The sequence below is a fragment of the Cervus canadensis genome, chromosome X (genome assembly GCF_019320065.1).
Source record: "Cervus canadensis isolate Bull #8, Minnesota chromosome X, ASM1932006v1, whole genome shotgun sequence".
In the NCBI taxonomy this organism is placed as follows: domain Eukaryota; kingdom Metazoa; phylum Chordata; class Mammalia; order Artiodactyla; family Cervidae; genus Cervus; species Cervus canadensis.
Genome location: NC_057419.1, coordinates 18466333 through 18485957, shown reverse-complemented (window position 1 = coordinate 18485957; position 19625 = coordinate 18466333).

The following is a 19625-nucleotide window of genomic DNA, read 5'->3' as shown; positions in this document are numbered from 1 at the left end:
CTGGTTCTCAACCAGGGGTGATTTTGCCTCTTAGAGAGGGTATTTGGCAAAATTCAGGGGATGGTTACTCCTAGCCAGTGACTAGAGGCTAGGACTGTTGCTAAACATCGTACAGTGTACCACACAGTCACCACAGCAAAGAATGATCAAGCCCCAAATGTCAGTAGTCCCAAGGTTGAGAAACCCTACACTCGCCATATGTGACTTTTGAAAAATGTAAATTAGTTAAAATTAGATACAGTTAAAAATCCAGTTCTTCAGCATCATTAGCCTCATTTTAGATGTTTAATAACCTCAAGTGGCTAGTGACTACCGTATTGGACAGCACAGACATGTATAGATCATCATAGAAAGTTCTATTGCTCCATTGTTGCAGAAATTCCTATTGGACAGCACTCTTTAGATGCTCGACAAATGGATTTTAACTGCTTCTCAGTTTCTGATTTATATGAGACCTGTGATATAATTTAGCAATGATGGCTGTAGTTTGTCTTCTCTCTGAGACATGAATTTGGGGCTCCATTGGATCAAGAGAAAATAAGAAAATATTGTACCCACTTAAGGCAAATCCTTACCTGTAAGATGACATATGGCCTAGATGATCTCTAAAGATATTTCCTATGTAATCTTCTGTGATTCTAAACTCAATTTGGTATATGAAAAAAACAAAACAACTCTAGACTATTATTCTAAAATGCTCAACTAGTTACCCAGAAGATGGCGCTGCTGCCACATGATGATTTAAGCAAAAAGGTTACTGGTCATAAACTACCCATTGTAAGATGGTTTACAACATAGGCTCTGGAAATTTCCATGCAGGAGTGAAAACTTTGTAGTGATAAATTCCATTTAAATTCCATTGACACTGCGTTTTCTTCTTCTCTTCCAATATGCTCAAAAATTCAAATATGACTTTACATTCCCTCCCTGCTCCCTTTCCTTTTCTTTCCCTTTTTGGTCTGATCATGTTCACATTTTTAATTGCTCAGAATTTAGACAGAAAATGAGCACCAATACCGTATCACTTTCTAATTCATGTAACTTCATTAATTAATTTATTCAGGACATACTTAGTCAGTGCCAGGTGCCATTCTTGGCACCAGGGTAGCAACAGTGGAGGAAATGGGCAAAGATACAGACTTTCCAGATCTTGCACTCTAGTCAGGGGAATCATTTGCTAAGAAGTAAAGAGCCATAGGCATTGGTCGATAGTTTTCTTTTTGAAAACACTAGTTTTTAAAAATATAGCCTGATTTCTCATATAAACTGTATTGGACAGACTCTCGCTTATGTTAATCTTCCCTCAGTCAAATCTTCTGAGCTTAACCCAGTACTGTACAAAATTACTAGAACAGCATTTTTCTTCTCAGATCTTCCAGCCAGTTAACCAATCTGCAAATCCATATAGTAGATGGTCATCTCCAGAAAGGGGGAAAATACCACTGCCACCTCCCTTATTGCAATTTGGGAAAATTACAAATTACTTCACTTAGCAGTGTTCAGAAAGAAGCTTCTATTTAAACAGGCAGTCTATTTTTATGAGCCTAGATGTGGTTATATTTGTAAGTGACATATACCTTTGAAAGCTGTATCATCACGATCTGGCTGGCACAGCCTCATAAATTCCATCATCAAAGCTGGTTCAGTGACATTTACTAGAACCCCACCTTCCTGAATGAGGGATATAAATTTTTAGCATCCTGATACCATCTTTTAAAAATGTTAATTACTTTGTTTTAAGAGTGAGGACTTCCCATTATTTCATGTAGCCCACTCTCATATTGTTGCTTTACTACATTCCCAGTAGTAACGCTGACCAGTTGGTACAGCACAGGTTATGATGAAAGAAGTAAAGCAAGAAGAGGCCAGTGAAGGACGATTGCTTTCTTTCTGTGTATATGTTGCGGCTGACTGACAGAGTTTGATACTCCTTGTCCCATTCTGGAGTGGTTAGTCATTCAGCAGTCACTTCGGCTCCAAAACAAGGGACCAAGATGTGGTCTGCTGCCTGACCTGGGGCATGGGGATGGGCACTTACAATCTGATGAGAACCCAGCTTTAGGGCTTGTGTAGATCAGCATCAAAATCGGCCAAACACCAGCTTGCGTTTTGACGGCTTGCTAGGGCTAGGCCCCACTCACCAGTGTTCTGTCTTACCTCCAACCTTCACAACTCTGTTTTCCCCATTTTACAGATCGGGGTGCTGAGGGCATAAGGAATTTGCAGAACATCACAGTTAGCAGGCAAAACCAGAGCTTTATACAGAAGCCAGAGCTCCTTTTTCTTTAATTTTGACCACAAGGTATATGGGATCTTAATTCCCTGATCAGGGATCGAACCCACGACCCCTGCATTGTCAGCATGAAGTCTTAACTGCTGGACTGCCAGAGAAGTCCAGTCAGAGCGCTTAATCATTATACTCTCTGCCTTCTGGGAAAGATTGAAGGCAGGAGGAGACGGGGGCGACAGAGGAAGAGATGGTTGGATGGCATCACTGCCTCAGTGGACATGAGTTTGAGCAAACTCCGGGAGATGGTGAAGGACAGAAAAGCCCGGCGTGCTGCAGTCCACGGGGTTGCAAACAGCCAGATACAACTGAGCAACAGCTGCCTCATGGGTCCTAAAACCCTCTTCTTAGTTTCCCAGCATGCCTTGCAAGTGGAGGTGGAGCCAAGTAGTAGGTACGTAGGTCAAAGGTCTTGGCGTAAGGTCGGGCGGCTGTTCGAGGTTTAGATGGAGCCTGAGAGAGATGTCTCCAGGCCAGGGGAGCCAGCTTGGGAGGCCCGAAGCCTGCTGCCTCTTAAAGCAGGTGGGTCAGCCTCGCTCTGTCAGTGAAACTGGTGAGTACAGAACCACGCTTTCCTGTGGACCCAAGCCCAGCGTGGCAAATGAAGGGTTTTTTTTGAACTGGAAGTATTTTGTACTGACTCTGTCAGTGATAGAGTCTTTATCTGTGCTGGGCAGGGTGGAGGGGAAGCTGTCTGGACTTTGAACAAAAATCCTCCGGCCGCTCATTTGCAAGTTCTGTATGTTTGCTTCTTTCTGGCTGTATTAGTGCTCTACGGCTGCAAGACAAATGATCACAAACAACTTAGTGTTAACCCAAGTTGGTGTGCCCAATACAGAGTGAGGCCAAAGAAACTGAAACGTCGGAGTTTGGAGCAGACGTTTATCACGAGGTCTTGCAAGGAGGTCTCAGGCCCTAAAAAGCCGAAGGGTTTCGGCAAAGCCCTTTGAAAAGGGAGTGGGGTCACAGGGTGTGTGATCAGCTTGTGCAGAGTTCTCTGGCTGGTGGTGAGGTATCAGGGTGGTGTCATGGGGGTGAACTGTATCAATCCTTAGGCTCCAGGGGGCCTGGGACTGTGTGCTCATGGTCAACAAGTAGTGGACATCTTCCATTTGGTAGACGGTGGGGGGGAAGTTTTTTTACATCTGCAACGCAGCTCAGGAAATGAGCATCAAATACTATTATCTAGGTGCTTCAGAAAGGAGCTAAAGCAGAGGATATGGGGGAAGGCCTGTCCCAGGAAGGCCCCGTAGGGTCCTGCTCCATTGCATTAGCGGCTTAAAGCAACATGAATTTGTTATTTCATAGTTCTGTAGGTCAGAGGTCCAGGCATGGCATGACTGCATTCTCTGCTCAGGGGCTCACAGGGCTGAACTCAAGGCATTGACTGAGGCTCCAGTTCTCACCCAGGGCTCAGGGGGTCTCCCTTTGTGGGCAGAAGTCAATCCTTTGCACCGTGGGACTCGAGTCCCTGTTGTCATGTGTGCTAGCTGTCAGCTCAGGACTGCTCTCAGGACCTAGAGACCACCCACGCTTCCCTGCCCAGTCATCCCCTCCATAGGAAGTTCATGACATGGATGCCGGTTCTCCTCCAGGAAGGATGGAGTGCATCTCCCTGTGCTCCTAATTGTGACCAGCTGGAGCAAACTCTGCTTCTGAAGGGCCCGCATGATTGGGGCAGGCCTACCCGAACAATCTCCTCATTTAGTACCTTCTTTACACCTGCAGAGCCCCTTCAAATGTGCACCTAGATTAGCATTTCATTGAATAACTAGCAGAAGGCATGTGTAATGCCAGGGGCCCAGAATCTTGGGGGCCATTTTAGAGTTCTGCCTACCATACCTACTAATGGCTAATCACCATCAATGTTGTATCAAGTTTACCTTAAGTCTGATGTATAATAATGGTGATTTTTGTTATCAAATTCATATATAGTGCTTACACTCTGTTGGGCATGGCTCTAAGAATTTCACAAACATCAACTCATATAATACTTATAATAGTCCTATGATATAAATGTGTTATACATTTTCCAGTAAGGAGACAACCACAGAGAAGTCATGTAACTTCTCCCAGTTCATACAGGGCTGTCAGGAACCACATAATTTCTTTAATCACATCAAGTCTAGATTGGCAAGTTTGGCAATGAAGAAGGAAGGGCCGGGTTGGGCCAAGAAGTGGGACTACTCAGCCTTGCCTTCATTCCCTTTGGAGTCTGCTCGGTAAGTGCCAGCTCATGCCCACCTGGGGATGAGGTGATGGAGGACTGCTCTCTCTTGAACTGGCCTTTGTGAAGCTTCTGTAAATCTAGGTATGTTGTGGACTAAAATCATATGTTGAAATCTTAATCCCCGATGGAATAGTATTAGGAGGTGGTGGCTTTGGGAGGTGATTAGGTCATAAATGTGGGGCCCTCATGATGGGATCAGTGCCTTATAAAGGTGACCCCAGAGTGCTCTTCATTTCCTCTACCATGGGAGGACACAGCGAGATGATGACCATCTGTGAGTCAGAAAGCTAGTCCCCACCTGACACCTCATCCAATGATGCCTTGATCTGACACTCCCAGCCTCCAGAAGTGTGAGGAATAAATCCTTACTGTTTAAGTCACCTAGCCTTTGGTGTTTTTGTTATGGCAGCTTGAATAGGACCAAGACAAGGAAGGACAGTTTCAACTAGGCAGATGTTTTACAGGAGACTTCACTGAAGTTTATAGAAACCCAAAGGGAAACCAAGTAATATGCTTATACAATGCAACTACGTTTGCTACTGGTCCCCCTTCTGGCCAGCTGCCTTCAGGCAGAGGACACTGGTCCTTCCCTCCCCTGACTTGCCTTCAGCACTTACCTGTGAGGTCTCCTCCACGTCCAGGAGTAGAAAGCCCAGAGAGGACAAGGAGCCTCCAGGTCTGGCCCCTGCTCAAGTCCTGCCTTCCATAGTCCAGTTTCCAGTCTCATTCCTTGAGGATGTTACTGGGAGTGACCAGCCCCTGCTCCCCAAAGCGTGGATTTACTCTGCAGTCACAGGAGGACTCTTGTATCAGACAGCCCGGCAGCCCCCAAAGGCCAGAGGCAGTCACCATCAGAGGCAGGATAAGGGGTCTTCGGTTGGATGTAACCTGGAGGCTTGTATTCATGAGTCAGGAACAGGCTTCCAGGCCTTCCTGTGTCTCTCCAGCCCCACCCTTTAGAGTGTGGGGACAGGGGCCGGGTAAATGGAGTTCAGGTTTGGCTTCCGCCATGGACTCATCTTTTTTTTTTTCCCATTTATTTTTATTAGTTGGAGGTTAATTACTTTACAATATTGTAGTGGTTTTTGCCATACATTGACATGAATCAGCCATGGATTTACATGTGTTCCCCATCCCGATCCCCCCTCCCACCTCCCTCCCCACCCCATCCCTCTGGGTCTTCCCAGTGCACCAGCCCTGAGCACTTGTCTCGCATCCAGCCTGGGCTGGTGATCTGTTTCACCCTTGATAGTATACATGTTTCAATGCTATTCTCTCAGAATATCCCACCCTCGCCTTCTCCCACAGAGCATGGACTCATCTTGATGAGGAATATGGCAGGCATTCTTGGCACAGTCTCCTTGGCACAGAAAACAACCCTGCCCTCACACTGTACCTTCCAGGATGTGCTGGATGAGCACGTCCTCCTGTCTGATACACCCTCCAGGACCTTTCGGCTCCTTCAAGTGTATAAATTCTCACCGATTTGCCAAGATTGATTTTCTACCCTTTACTTTGCAAAATCCGTTGTGAGGCTGAAGCAAGTGAAATTGATTTCCACTCACTTTCCTCCCCACCCAAAGCCTCTTCGCTCACTCCAGGCGATAGGAGATTTTTTCAACTTTCGATGCCCTTTTGAAAAGCTTTTTCTTTTTTAAAGTACAGTGAAATCAGGTGGTTCTACAGGCCTCTGTGGGCATTTTAATGTGATGTTTTAAGTGTTTAAACTTCATTGGCTTAGAAGACACCTCTTTTGGAACAGACTTCTGTTAGAAGATGCCTCTGCTGGATACTTGAGTATTTACATTGTAAACATTGATGTTGGTTGTCCTGACTCACATGCTCAGGTAGTTTCTATTTTTCCAGTGAAACAGGAAGAGTGAGTATGGGGAGGTGACTCTGGAGGTCAGAGAGTAGAAAAGATGTGAAATGATTGTCTCTACGAGTGGAACAGTTAACTGTACCGGACGACTGTGCTAGCAGACAGAGTGGAGAGCCGGGTACACAAAGTACCCACCTGAGATCTGCCACCAGGACTGTTTCTCCTCCAGCCACACTCAGTGCTCAGGTGCAGCTGTGGTGTGAGGGCAGAGCTGGGAAAGAAGAATAAGGGGGTTTAGGGGAGCACACGGGTATGCTGCTGCTGCCACTAAGTCACTTCAGCCGTGTCCGACTCTGTGCGACCCCATGGACGTTAGCCCATCGGGCTCCCCCGCCCCTGGGATTCTCTAGGCAAGAACACTGGAGTGAGTTGCCATTGCCTTCTCTGACACAGGGGTATAGTTGCTGTCTAAACTGGGCAAGGAGAGAGAGGACAGGCTGGTGGGCAGTAAAGATGTGGTCAAGCCAGTGGGTCAGAAGTCCTAGTGACCTCAGTGAGCCCAAGCGCTATTGGCGTCCAGAGCATGTGGGTTAGAGCAAGAAGGGTTGACAGTGAGAGGCTCAAAATCCAGATTTTGGAGATTGGTTATTGGAGATGACAGACTCTAAGAAAAAGTGCATTAAGTGGGTGGGTTAAGGAAAAGATGACTGGAAGTGAAGGCAGCAAGGGACAGAGAAGTAAAGATGCAAAGTGATTTACCTTCTCCATGAGCAGAAAAATTGCCAAGAGCAATGACAACCATAAAAGATTAAGAGGAAGACAGCTAGGTCTAAAAACCAGACATTTGTTGAGGACCATAACAGAGCAGTGGTGAGTTGTATCCTCTGATGATATTCATTTAAAAGGAGAGGTTTGAGGGAGGAGGAAGAGCAGTGATCTAGAACAGAGATTGGCAAAGAATGATTAGCAGACCCCAACCCATCTTGCTTCCTGTTTTCGTAAGTTAAAGTTTTACTGGAACACAGGGACACCCATTCATTTACATATTCTCTAGGTTTGCTTTGGCATTATGTTGAAATTGGTAGCTGTGATGAAGACCGTATGGCCTACGAAGCTTACATTATTCACTATCTGGTCCTTTACAGAAAACAGTTTGCTGACCCCTGAACCAGAATTACCAGTAAAGAATATTAACCTCACACTGAAAAGTAAGCACAGTTAATATCACAATAACTTATTTTGCCATATACATGTCAAATTTTTCTGTTCCTTTCAGGCTGGATCAGATCTCGGTCACCAGATCAAACATTTTGACTCAATAAGTTTTTTTTTCCCCCACAGTGACTCATCCAATCGAATGGTTGAAATGGTAGAATGACCACTTTAACTTGTACATGGGTATATTTTTCCATGTAAGCCAAAGCCAGTGTACATGACTGTAATGTATGAAATGTATGAGGTAAATTTCAGCAGGTGCAAATATAGATTGCCATTTATTCAAACGTAAACTGCATGCTATATAGCAGTACCTTATGGCTTATTAGGGAACTGAGTAGAGATGATGTGGATCTGTCTTCCCACAACCAATATCCTGTTCTAAGAACAATTTCCTTGTTCCTTGCTGCTAGTTTTATGAATGGGAAACCATTCTAAATGGTTTTGCCCAGTGTAATAAGACAGGAATGCATAGCATTCCTAAAGTAGTCAATCTGAATTTTGTTAGTGGTCACTCATTCCTTCTCTGGAAAATTTGAATCAACAAACACAAAGACTCTGAGAAGGATCAACTGACTCAAGTATTGATGATTGATGGGGCACCAGAGTAAGTATTCATGTGTGCCTATCGTTGTTGTTCAGTCACTAAGTCGTTCATGTCTGACTCTTTGCATCCCCATGGACTGCAGCAAGCCAGGCTTCCTTTCCCTTCACTATCTCCCAGAGTTTGCTCAAACTCATGTCTGTTGAGTCAGTGATGCCATCCAACCATCTCATCCTCTGTCTCCCCCTGCCCTCAGTCTTTCCCAGCATCAGGGTCTTTTCCAGTGAGTCGTCTTTTCGCATCAGGTGGCCAAAGGATTGGAGCTTCAGTATCAGTCCTTCCAATGAATATTCAGGGTTGATCTCCTTTAGGATTGACTGGTTTGATCTCCTTGTAGTCCAAGGGACTCTCAAGAGTCTTCTCCAACACCACAGTTCAAAAGCATCAATTCTTTGGCACTCAGCCTTCTTTATGGTCCAACTCTCACATCCATACATGACTACTGGAAAAACCATAGCTTTGACTATACAATATGTCACTGCTTCCATATTTCCCCCTTCTTTTTGCCATGAAGTGATGGGACTGGATGCCATGATCTTCAGTTTTTGAATGTTGAGTTTTAAGCCAGCTTTTTCACTCTTCTCTTTCACCCTCATCAGAAGCCTCTTTAGCTCCTTGTGCTTCATTCAGCCCGGCATTTTGTGTGATGTACTCTGCATATAAGTTAAATAAGCAGGGTGACAATATGCAGCCTTGACGTACTCCTTTCCCAATTTGGAAACAGTCTATTGTTCCATGTCTGGTTCTAATTGTTGTTTCTTGACCAGCATACAGGTTTCTCAGGAGGCAGGTAAGGTGGGCTGGTATTCCCATTTTTTGAAGAATTTTGCACAGTTTATTGTGATCCACACAGTCAGAGGCTTTAGCATAGCCAGTGAAGCAGAAATAGATGTTTTTCTGGAATTCTCTTGCTTTTTCTATGATCTCATGGATATTGGCAATTTGATCTCTGGTTCCTCGGCCTTTTCTAAATCCAGCTTGTACATCTGGAAGGTTTCGATTCACGAACTGTTGAAGCCTAGCTTGAAGGATTTTGAGCATTACCTTCCTAGCATGTGAGATGAGTGCAACTGCATGGTAGTTTGAACATTTCTTGGCATTGCCCTTCTTTGGGACTGGAATGAAAACTGACCTTTTCCAGTCCTGTGGCCACTGCTGAGTTCTCCAGATTTGCTGACACATTTAGTGCAGTACTTTCACAGCATCATCTTTTAGGATTTTAAATAGCTCAGTTGGAATTCCATCACCTAGCTTTGTTCATAGTAATGCTTCCTAAGACCCCCTTGACTTCACATTCCAGAATGTCTGGCTCTAGGTGAATGACCACACTATTATGGTTATCTGGGTCATTAAGACCTTTCTTGTATAGTTCAGTTCTTCTGTGTATCCTTACCACCTCTTCTTAGTCTCTTCTGCTTCTGTTAGGTCCTTGCCATTTCTGTCCTTTATTGTGCCCATCCTTGAATGAAGTGTTTCCTTGGTATCTCCAATTTTCTTGAAGAGATCTCTAGTCTTTCCCATTCTGTTGTTTTCCTCTATTTCTTTGTATTGTTCACTTAAGAAGGCCTTCTTGTCTCTCCTTGCTATTCTTTGGAATTCTGCATTCAGTTGGGTATATCTTTCCCTTTCTCCTTTGCCTTTCACTTCTCTTCTTTTCTCAGCTATTTGTAAGGCCTCCTCAGGCAGCTGCTTTGCCTTCTTGCATGTCTTTTTCTTGGGGGTGGTTTTGGTCATCACTTCCTACACATTGTTCCAATCCCCTGTGATGAAAAGGACATCTTTTTTGATGTTGTTTCTAGAGGGTGTTGTAGGTCATCATAGAACTGTTCAACTTTGGCTTCTTTGGCATCAGTGGTTGGGGCACAGACTTGGATTACTGTGATATTGAATAGTTTGTCTTGGAAATGAACCGAGATCATTCTGTTGTTTTTGAGACTGCACCCAAGTACTGCATGTTGGACTGTTTTGTTGACTATCAGGGCTACTCCATTTCTTCTAAGGGATTCTTGCCCACAGTAGTAGATGTAATGGTCATCTGAATTAAATCTGTCCATTTTAGTTCACTGATTCCTAAGGTGTCAGTGTTCACCCTTGCCATCTCCTGCTTGATATTGGATATTTGGCTGCTCTCAATGTAGAACAGCCTTGGAGGAAACACTTTATCTGACTAGTGGAGGCGACATAATGACATTTTTGTTTTGTCTACCTGAACATGGACAGTAGCTGTTTTCTAAAAAAAAGTTACTGAAGTATAGTTGATTTGCAATGTTGTCTTAAATTTCTGCTGTACACCAAAGTAATTCAGTTATACAGATTTTCTTTTTCATTATGGTTTATTACTGGGTGTTTAATACAGTTCCCTGTGCTAAAGAGTAGGACGTCAGTGTTTATCCATTCCATGTGTAGTAGTTTGGTCAGCTAGTCCTAGATTCTCTGTCCTTCTCTCTCCCACCTCTTTCCCCTTTGGTAACTATTAGTTTGTTTTCTATGTCTGTGAGTCTCTTTTGTAAATAAGTTCATTTGTAGCAATACTGTTTTAGGTCCCGTGTATAAGTGATATCACTTGATATTTGTCTTTTTCTGTCTGGTTTACTTCACTTAGTATGATAATCTCTAGGTCCATGGTGTTATTTGGTTATTTTATGGCTGAGTAATATTCCATTGTATATTTGTGCCACATCTCCTTTATCCATTCCTGTGTTGATGGACATTCAGGTTGCTTCCATGTCTTGGCTATTGTGAAGAGTGCTGCTGTGAACATTGGGGTGCATGTGTCTTTTTGAGTTACAGTTTTGGACAGTAGCTTTTGATAGTGCTATGTTGGTAAACATTTAACATCCAGAAAAAAAAAAACATCTGGTTTGTAGTGTGTATCAGTTTCTGTGGTGTAAAGATGCCTATAGTGGCCAATTTCAGACCTCCAACTGAATGTCATTGAGTGCAGAGTGGGAAACAAAATGAGTTCAGTCAGTTCTTAGGAGACACCACTGTCTTCTAGGAATGGTTAGACCACACACAGCAAGACTGGCTCCTGTCAACCGCTTCAGAAGAATATCTGATGGGAAGGAGAGTTAAGGGAGATGTTTTGATGATGTCACTTTTAACTGTGGCTCATCTTAATGGCTTAAACATGAGCTGTCTCACTTGATGTAGATTCCTTTGACCACTCTAGGTACATTGTATGTGACCTCCGATGACTTACATTTTTCACTGTGGCAGTACAGAATTTGAGAAAGAGCTTTGTATTGGGGTGTGGTTGGGGCACATTGCAGGAAAAGATCTTGCTCCCATCTACAGTTCTTTCAAGTACTATTTCACTCATGGACAAAGCATATGTCACCCAGCCCCTTCATGGCCTCCCCGGCAACTTATGAATAACATCCAGGGACCAGCCAATTCAAAAGCAAATGTAGAGGGCTATGCATTTCACCTTTTGTCCATTCTCTTCTCCCTCTGGAAGTTCAAATACTAGGGCAAAGAATGGAGAACAGAAACATGGTGTCAGCCAACTCACGGAGCCCAGAGCAACTGCAGAGTCTCCTCTGAAAGGACTTCACCACTTTGGCACTTAAAAATGTAATGTGCAGAATGGTGACTATAGTCAACAACCAGTGTTGTCTATTTGAAAGTTGCTAAGAGAGCAGAGCTTAAAAGTTCTCATCACAAGAAAAACAATTATGACTAAGTGAGGTGATGTATGTTAACTAGATTTAAAGTGTACATTTCACTATATATATGTATATCAAATGCTGTTGTGCACTTTAATACAATGTTATATGTTAGTTTATTTCAACAGAACTTGGAAAAATTAAAAATCAAGAAACCAGATTCCTTGAAAGAAAAGAAAGGAGTTTTCCCCTATAATTCAAAAAGAGTACATGTACTTTGCATAGTGAAATCACCAAACACTTTCCACTTCATTAATTCTTTATAATACAATTTGGAGAAGGTATTCCCCAACTGTAAAATCATATACAGAAGTTTGGAAAACAATGATTTTCCAGATCCCACCTCATACCTGATGATTTAGAATCCCAATCAGGGTGGGGAGTAGAGAGGAAGGGCAGAGCATGCATTTAAAAACATTCCTCCAAGATTCTGATGCAGTTGAAGATTTGGAAGTCACAGCTCTAGACCATGGAGGGACTTGGTTCTTGCTCAGCTAAGCAGCACTCAGTGTTAAGCTGTGTTTTCTAGATCAGCTGTCCACATGGGAGCCTAGAAAGACTGAGGCCTTTATAGATGAGTGTTGCCAGTGATAAGAAGCCAAAATATTAGGGAAACTGCTGATTGCCTTCAGACACTGGAATAGCTGTCAGAAAGAGAAGCTCTTAGCTACTTGCAGCCCTTCATGGACATCAGGTTTTGGTCTTCTAGTCAACGTAGATTAGGTGCATCGATTCCTATTGTAGGCAACTGTCAGTCAACATTTCTGTCCCTTATGATAACTGACTTGAGTATAATCAGCAGGTGAACACACACTCTATCATTGTCCATCTTTCTTAGCCTCTCTGTATTGATTTTCAGCCTCAGAGCTGGGCCAAAACAGCCTTGAACTCTAAGTGATTTTTCTTCTCTGCCTCTTTCTTCAATTCATTCATTCATCAGATAGTGTAGAAAAGTCTGTTATGATCCAGAAATACTTCTATTAAAAAAATTGGACCAGAAACCCTGACCTCATGGAGTCTCCGAGCAAGAGAATGATAAAAAATAAAAAAGGACAATTAATAAATATGTTAATATGATGAGCACAATGAGTAAAATACATATTATGTCAGATGGTGCTAAGTACCACAGAGAGAAGGAAAGCAGACAATGAGGAGGGAGAGTTGTGGTCAGAATTATTCACTGATGATGACTGTTCAACAGGGTTTGATTGCTAAAGAAGACCCAGAGGAACTTCAGTGACAGTGCTTCAAAATCTGGAGTGTATTGCAGGAAGAGAATATCCACTAGAGAAAGAGTGTTAACATGAGAATACGCATCACAACCAGAGACTGTCCCCTGGCAAGGGGTCTGGAGGAGCCAGGGGTGGGCATCTGTTGTCCTCTATCTGTAAGGGTTACGGCATGACACACTCTTGCTTTCTGATCAGGAGTCATAGGTGTGTGCGTAGTACCTCTGGGAATCGGGAACCGCAAATGGAGTCTTGGCTGCAGTTACTCATATTTTGCTGGTTCACTGTGCATAGCTCCGCTGTGTAACCATCCTTAACAGTGGAGACTTCTGAGGGTCTCACCCCGACCAGGCGCAGATTGTTAATCTCCCTGTTGTCAATTAACAGTGCTGACAAGCTGGTACAAACCTCCTCAAAGTCCTCGAACCCACGGTCACACAGCACCATGATTAATTAATAGGCTTTGTGCCTTGACCAGGGGTCAGTGCCACATGCATTTCTTATTTCAGCAGAACAGCTTAGGCCAATTCTAGGCATGCTGCAAATAACTCATAGTGCAGATTGCAACTCTTATTTTGAAATGAACTCTAGTTGCTTTTACATTTTGTGTTAATTTCAGGTGTACATCAAAGTGATTCACCTATATGTGTGTGTATGTATATTCTTTTTCCATATTCTTCTCCATTACAAAATGGATAAATTAGTTTGGGATTGACATATACACACTACTGTGTATATGGTACATAAACAACAAACACTGTATAGCACAGGGAACTATATTCAATATATTGTAATAACCTATAACAGATTGTAATTCTAAATATTAACATTAAGTCAGGGAGAGCTTAACTGAGAGGGTGACATTTAGGCCAAAATCTCAAGGTGGTAACAGAACTAGCTATGTAGAAATCTGAAGGCAGCTCCCCACACTGCTCCAGGCAGGAAAATCGGCAAGTGCAGAGGACCCTGAGGCAGGATCGTATTCAGGGGAGAGCTCGGGGGCCTATGAAGGCAAGGCTGAATGAATGTTGGGGAAAAGCTTAGTAGATGATCTCAAAGAGGTCAGAGAGTTAAGGAGCAGGTACTGGGTGGAAATCTGAATCATGTGGCCTTTGAAATGTTTCTCGACTCTGCCTTGCTTTTCCCTTCATGTGGCAATGGATGATATCAGTCCACGAGAACAGGAAGTCTTAATCTAGTAGGAGTCAAAAGATAGAATTCAAGAAGCCTATAAACAGACATTTAAAAATATCTGAAAAAAAAAAGAATATCTGTATTTTCATTAACTTCTAACTGATGTCAGGTATTTCTTTCAATTAAGGATTCAGGCATAGATATATGCATGTGTATGTGTCTGACTGAATCAATTTGCTATATACCTTAAACTAGCATAACACTGTAAATCAACTACACTCAACTACACTCCAATATAAAATAAAAAATACAAAATCATATAAAAGATCAGCTTTGAAAGAAAAATAAATTCAGGCAGAGTAGTATTCGCAGTACTTGCTATTTCTGCATCCATAGACCTCATAGACTTTTTTGTATCACACTGTAGTTGTTGCAGATATCCTGAACTATCTTTTATGTTCCTCACTTCTTGGAAATTACTGTAGTTAGTAACCTGCTGCTAGATTATACACAACCACGATCTTCCTGTCTCTTGAATATTTTCATAACTGGAGTCAAACTCAGAAAGTTTTAAGGGAGTAGGTTTGAAAGTTGCTAAGAGCAAATCTTAAAAGTTCTGATCACAAGCAAAGAAATTCTGCAACTATGTGTGATATGTTAACTAGATTTATTGTGGTGATCATTTTGCAGTATATACAAATATTGAATCATTATGTTGTATACCTAAAACTAATATAGTGTTCTATGTTAAGTGCGCCTCAATTAAAAATACAAGCCCAACAGCACCACTACCAAAGCAAAGCCAAACACACAGCTCTGGAGACTTCTGGTGTCTTTAAGTGAAGATTAGCTTTGCCTTGTAAGATGGCCAGTGGAAGTTTAATTCCATTTGCAACAATGTACCTCAGTGTATTGACTTTTCAGCACTGGAAACTGTAACAACAAACAAAAGGATGTAGGTCATGTTGATTAGATAGCCAACAAGATGTGCTTCCAACCTTTATCAAAGACCAGTCCACAGTTCAATGTTTTGTTTTTGAAACTAAGCAACAACAGCTTTCACACAAAACTGTCATTTACAAAATCTTTTAACTTGTATGTGTGTGTTGTATTGTTATTGTTTTTGCTATTTAGGGCGATGACAGATGCCCATAGATTTCATGTCATAAATGGATTAATTTTCTTTATTTTTTAAGATTCATTGAAGTATACTTTACATATATTTCATAGAACTTTACTAGCTGCAAAAAAAAAAAAAAATGAGCTCAGCAAGAACATTTCCTATTAGCTGTTCCAAGCAGATATGCAAGGTCTCCGGGATAACAGCTGGTATCTTGAGAAATTGAATTTTCCAGTGCCAGGTAAGGTTGATGAGGTATTAGCTCCTGAATGGAATATATCATATAAGATTTGACAAGCTTGAATTAATACCTAATGTTCTCGAAAGGGGTGGGAAATGATTGGAGAGCAATCAGGGAGCGTTCCCGAAGAGGCCACGGACAACGTGAAAGCAGATAAATACAAAAATGCACCCCATTAGCAGGTCAGGAATGGACTGGCATCAGGTGTGTTATTGCCCAGGGTAAAATGAAAGCTGAAGGAGATGTGTGAACACAGCAAGGAACCAACACCTCTGCTGATTTTCGCTGCTCAGGTAACCAGAGATTTGTTTATAGGGCTGTGCAGAAATGCTTTTGGCTGAAGGCCCCACTTAAAGAAAAAAGGCCTGCTCAGCCATACCCCCTGAGCTGAGAAATATGCACCTCTTGGGGTCTGTTTCAGTTATTGATCTGGGTTCTAACCACATCTGACAGTCATCTAAATTCAGTGCTGACATCCAGCACCTAATCCAGCAGCCCTTTCTCCACTCTGTTCAATGTGGGAGAATCTTCTGGGGTCTTCTTTGGTTCATTGACTTCTTGGGCCTGTGGGTGTCCTCTACTGCGGGGTATTTAGGCCCTTCCCAGGGGACATTTGACAATGTCTAGAGATATTTACTGGCATCTAGTGGGTAGAGGCTAAAGTGAAAAGTGAAAGTTGCTCAGTCATGCCCAACTCTTTGTGACCCCATGGACTGTAGCTCGCCAGGCTCCTCTGTCCGTGGGATTTTCCAGGCAAGAATACTAGAATGGGTTGCCATTTCCTTCTCTAGGGGGATCTTCCCGGCCCAGGGATCAAACCTGCATCTCCTGTGTCTCCTGCATTGCAGGCAGATTCTTTCCTGTCTGAGCCACCAGGGAAGCTGAGGACACTGCTAAACATCCTACGATGTCCAGGACAGCCACCAGGACAAAGAAGCCTGGTCTAGAATGGGAACAGTGCCAGGTTTGGGAAACCCTGGTGTAGAGGGGATGCACAGAGTTGCCTGGTAGTGTCAGCCCTGCATTAGAGGACGGTCTTGATGGAGGAGCAAAGTGGCCCAGGTAAAGAAGGGAAGAAAAGGTACACCGTTTTGTCTGTTCTGACACATGTTCCAAACATGCCTCTGCTTTGGACTTAAAATTGTTTCATGCAGACTCCTCACTTCTGTCCTGCTTTCATCTTTTCCGTGCATAAAAAGGGGCAGCTACAATCAGGAAATGCTATAACAGGGCTCTGGCACCACCCAGAAAAGCATGCACACTTGGAACTCCTTTGTTCAATTATTTTTTCCTTAAATTTTGATCTATTGGATTGGCCAAAAACTTCGTTTGGGTTTTCCATTACATCTTATGGGAAAAACCTGAATAAACTTTTTGGCCAACCCAATATTATCACTGAATATTGGCCTGTCATACATCAGTCATAATATACTGTGTATACTGATGTCATCTGCCCAATTAATATTATTTTTAGCTCTTATCCAAATAGGTTGAATGTAGTCATAACTCACATGGTGGAGTGATTGGGTAATAAATGGGTTTTCAAGTAATATTCCACCTCTTACCTAACGTTGGAGTTCTAGGTACTCTGATTTGTCCCATGGAAAGGAAAGGCCATGTTGGGACAATGAAAATGATGGGAGAGAAGTAAGGAAGCACATTTTCAGAGGGTTATGGGAGATGTATTGGGATTCAGACCAGACCTACAGCAGATTGCAAAGTAGGGCAAACTTGTAATAAGTAGCTGTCTTTAATCATCTCTTGTGGTCCCTTTTCCCACCACAGAATCCATGATCTATTTATGCAACCATCTTGGGGTCTACTGATTGCTAATTATTCCTGCTGTGATGTTTGTTAATGAAAGCCCCCGGTACTCTCTAGCAATGTATTTGGAGATTCTGGTAAACAGAAAAGTCCTCAAAACACAAAAGAATAGCTTCTAATGTTGTGTTTCAGTAGTCTGGAAGAACAGATATTGGAGCTCAGAGAGACACTGAGAGAATTCCTTAGTCACCACCACCAGCTAGGGTGTCCGCTGTCTCTGTCCTCCTAAGCAACTGAGCTTACTCTTGGCACCACACTCCTAAAGATCCATAAAGCTCCAGATGGCCTTACCCATTCCCATGGCTGTGAATGCCATCTTTTTACCAACAACTCCCAAACATAAGAACTCAGAAGTGACCATCTGATGTGGCAATTATCAATATGTCCCTCAAACAGCCACTTGGCTTCTTTGAGTTTGAAATTTGATCATGGTGGATTGGAAACAAATGGAAGGTGAGAAAGTGGAGATGGCTACTCTTTCAAGAAGAAACCAGTGATGAAACTCTGGAGAAGGGAAGATTTTGGCTAATCTTTTGAGGAAAACGCCTCTGGTACCTGGGTCATATTCACTTGGTTCACTTCTGATTTCACTTGCAGCCGAGCTGGACAGTTCCTTGCAAATCTAGACTCAGCTTGCCCTTACAAGGCCCTGTGCCAAGCACACACCTTTCTGCCTTCTGCTTCAAGATCTCTTCTGACACCCTGGAGATTCAGTAGGCTTTTGTATGAGCACAGTCCAGAAATAAGGGAATTAACCCCAGCATCTACCGTCACTATGAGGGATGGAAGCTAATGTATAAATGCTCCAACCTCCCATTTTGAGGGTGGTCACTTTTCTGCTTTTGTGGTGGAATGGTGTCCCCATTTCTCACAGCAGTGCCTTTGAAAAGGTACCCTGATACTGGCTTTGCCTCCTTTCCTGTCCACTCTTCCTACTGACTTATTCATTCCTGATTATTATTGCCAAATGCTTTTGCTTAGATCTTGTCATTACCAGCACTGAGTGAATGCCAGACTCTGCAGTCTTGGCACTTCATTGTTCTACTGCGTATGTTCACAATTGTATTGAATATCTTCTGTGGATACCGAGTCGGATATCTGTGCTTCTGAGCTCTCCCTTGTACTGCGGGGGCTTAAAGACTAGAAACTATATTGCCCTTGGCAAGTGGGTTCCAGTTTCATTCTGTTACTGAGACCATGGTTTGGAAAGCCATTATCTTTCCATGGAAGCTGGAGGTAGTGACTGGGACTGTAGATGAATACTTGAAAATTGCTCACTTTAATAGCACAGGTCATTGGTGCCTGTGACTTGGTCAGTTGCACACTTGGTCAGTTCCTGTGACTTCCTTATGTTCTGATCAGTTTTCCTGACTTTCATTCTTAGAACCCTTTTAGGAGTTATGTAATACTCTAATTCCCTATGGCAAATCCCTTCATGTTCAAAATACCTAGAGTGGTTTCTGTTTTTGTGGCCAAACCCTGACACACATATAATCTAATTTTGTTGTGAGAAAAGGTCTAAGAGTTAGATTTGCCAATGATGGTTAATAGGTGAAGGAAAGATAATATGAACCAGCTCAGACCACAAAGCACAGGTATTTTTAGAGATGTTAGAACAATGAAGCAAACACATTACATTAGAAGTCAAGGTGAAAATCATTTCAAGGGAAAGGGAATCCTTGATGATGAATATTCTCTTGTCTCTCAAGAGACGTCAGCCTGTATCAAGCTGATGGATATAAAACTGCAGTTTTTAAAGGCATGGAATTGAAGCCTTCTATAAGTCACTGCAAGTGAATGTAGAAGGAAGGATGAGCTGACCATAAATACCTCATTAACATGCATGCGGTGGCTGTGTTATCTGAATTCTCACAGGCAGTGATGCAGTGATGTTGGGAATTGTGTACTATGTGGTGCTGTGAAGTGGAAAGTACAATTTACTGAAAAAATTAAGAATTATAGGTGACACTGCAGCTCATAAATCTATCATATAATGCTTCCTTAATGGATGAGGAAGGTGGTATTTTTAAAGATTTTTTGGGGTTTTGAGGGGGTTTTGGTTTTGGTTTTTAGCTCTTTGGCATACTGGAGATTAGGATGAAATTTGGGGGGATAAAATAATTCTCTACTCATCTGAGTCCAGACGAGATCACACATGTTCAGGGTGGTATGGCCATAGACCACATGAGTACAAAATGCCTGAATCATGTAATAAATGAATGCTTAAGTGAATGTGTTCCCAGGGTTAACA